The 2939-nt window shown below is 39.4% G+C and overlaps 1 non-coding gene across 1 annotated transcript; it reads right to left on the reverse strand.

The window, feature by feature from the left end:
- Positions 1–1390: 1390 nt before the first annotated feature.
- Positions 1391–1528, reverse strand: LOC119926028. The gene has a single exon (XR_005449946.1). It is a non-coding gene; the product is annotated as a small nucleolar RNA SNORA7 (small nucleolar RNA).
- Between the last annotated feature and the right edge of the window lie 1411 nt (positions 1529–2939).

Consider the following 2939-nt stretch of genomic DNA (forward strand, 5'->3'; position numbering starts at 1 on the left):
GTAAGTTTTAGGGTAGATAGAAGATAATCTAGCCAGATACAGGTGCTCAGAGTCTTATAAATTGGGAAAACAGGTATTTATTCCCCATTTTGCTGATGAGGAAACTGAGTCACTGATTAAGCGACCTGTAGTCAGTAAGTCACATGTTGGTGAACTAAGCTCCAGGACCTAATTCTTTGTGATTCTACCTTGTCATTTGGTGTCGATTTTGGTACTTTACTGGAATTAGTGGAAATGTCCAAAAAATGGAGGGTGGGGTGAGTCCGGATCTCACACCCATAAAGGCTACAAACTGTCGTTGACCTTTACTTCATCTGACTCTTGATGCCAAGTTGGTACTATATTTTATCTCAAACCTGAATCCTAAAAAGTGAAATCAAAATGACCAGTATATCCTTCATTTTTTTATCTCTTTGCTTATAATTTTGTCATTGCAGAGCAGGCTGTAGAGATGGCAATGTCCAATTATACCGTAAATAGAAAATTTTGACTGTATATAGTAATAATAATACCAACACAATAATTGTGGTATTCATTAAGTGTTTACTATGTGCTAAGCACAGTGCTCAATATCAGCGAAGATACAAGATCATTAGATCCCACATGGGGCTCACAGTCTAAGTAGGAGGAAGAACAGGCATTGAATCACCATTTTACAGATGAGGGAATTGAGCACCAGAGAAGTTAAGCAACTTGCCCAAGGTCACACAGGAGTCAAGTGGTAGAGGTGGGATCTCTGACCCCCATGCCCAGAATATATCCATCAGACCAAACTGCTTCTCTATGGAGTTTTCTAGGTGCAGGTATGTATATAACTTTCCAACTATTGTCAGTCTAGAGCACTTTATTCAATCAATCAGTCAGGTGTTTACTGAGTGTTATCTGTGTGCAGACCATTGTGTTAAGTACACTATGACAGAGTTAGTACTGTTCCCTGCCCTCAACCTTACAATCTGAAAAGCACTCAGAGTTTAAAAAGCTAATTTTCCTTGCTTGTCCTCTTGCTCAAATTGCTCACTCTGACTTTATCATTTAAAGTAACGTTGGAAAACCAAATGCAAATTTACAGTGAGCTGTGGAGGAAATGTTTAGTTCTGTGACATGATCTCGTGCATGAACCACAAAGTAAGACTGAATGTGAGTCATGCAGGCTTTGTGTATCTTATCTTGTCTTATGCTGTCGAGTCATCTTTGTCCCATAGCAACACCATGGACACTTCCCTCCTAGAACGCCCCGCCTCCATGTGTAATTGTTCTGGTAGTGAATCCATAGAGTTTTCTTGATAAAAATTCAGAGGTGGTTTATGATTGCCTCCTTCCATGCAGTAAACTTGACTCATCCCTCTTGATTCTCTCTCATGCTGCTGCTGCCCAGCAAAGGGGAGTCTTGACTTGTAGCAGATTGCCTTCCACTCTCTAGGCACCGCCCAAACTAGGAATGGAATGGGCATGCCTCTGCTGGACTCTCCCTCCCATAGTTGAGACTGGTAGAGTACTGGAAACTCTCCAGGTGCGACCCTGAGAGGGGGCTTGTGATGGGAGTACCATGGGTAGTAAGCGAGAGTTTATTAACCTTATATCGTATATGCTAAAGGGGTGCGAATAATGCTAGGTAGATGCTCAGAAGCTTGGTTGGAAAAGTCACGGTTGATAAGGAAGTACTGTCTTTCCTTCTGAAAGACTAAATCCAGTTAAGTATCAAACTGTCCAGTGTGATATAAGATGAGAGCCAAAGGAATGCTGTAATCCTGAAGGCTCCGGCAAATAAGAAAAATTGACTGACATACTCTAACAAGAAAATCAATAAAATTACAAAATATGTATTGGAGGGAAGAGATATCCCATCTCAAGCTCTTTCATGGGCATAAAAGGGCCAAGGAGTATGAGGGACATTAGATAGATAAAAAACAGTATAAGGAAATTGAGACTGGGAAATTAGAAGTCCAGTCATGCATATGAGAAACTGTAGCTTGAAAATGATCAAATAAATAGAAGAAGAAAATCAGTGGTATTTACTGTGTGTTTACTGGGACTGCTTACTGTGTGCAGAGCACTGCTCTTAGCCCTTGGGAAAGCGCAATACAAAAAATTTGGTATAGGTCATCCCTTGCCCACAGAAAGCTTACAGGTGATGACTGCTAGTAAAAATGTGCATAGTGTTAAAGAAGTTTTTGTGGTTCAAAATGAAGAATATTTGGGGGGTGAGCAGGCAGGTACTGCAATAAAAACACTACTAAATTGCTCATCCTCTCTGCTGAGGCTGCGGATAAGAGTTCAATTGAAAAGGCTTCCCTTCTAACAATATTGGCCATACATGCTATGTCTCAGGCTTATTTAGAGTGCCAGGTCATTATCAAAATGGACGAGATCTGAACTTAAGGCAAGGAGTTCCATACATTATACCTTCATACTCAATAAATGGTTACTCTGACTTTCCAGTTGTCATTAAATACAGTTAACACAGAAATAACTTGATTTCTTTTTTCCAAAGGTAGTCTTTTCAGTAGAGGTAGGCTTTTCAATAGTCAACTGTCAAGACTACAGATATTTCATCAGTTATATTTCAAACTCATTTTTAATAAATTGGAAAATGTGGAAAATAATTATGACTATCACTTGAAGAAGCCATTCCTATGTATAAATGTCCAACAGATACGCCTGTGGAGGAGTTGTGCATTAATGAAAACTACTCACCAAAATTTCAATATACTGAGTTGCATGAACTTCCAGAAAAAAGTAGGCTTAGTTGGCTTGAAAAAATATATGGCCTTCTCAAATGCCCTTTGAAACGGTATTCAGATTGCCATTACAATGAAAGTGTCGGGAAGATGTTTGTAATTTTTTTTCTAAGCTCTAGAGTCTAAGCGCCTTTATGGGTAGGGAACATGACTACTAATTCTATTGTACTGGCACTCCCCAAGAATTTACTAAGCACTCAA

The sequence above is a fragment of the Tachyglossus aculeatus genome, chromosome 3, assembly GCF_015852505.1.
Source record: "Tachyglossus aculeatus isolate mTacAcu1 chromosome 3, mTacAcu1.pri, whole genome shotgun sequence".
Classification (NCBI taxonomy): Eukaryota; Metazoa; Chordata; class Mammalia; order Monotremata; family Tachyglossidae; genus Tachyglossus; species Tachyglossus aculeatus.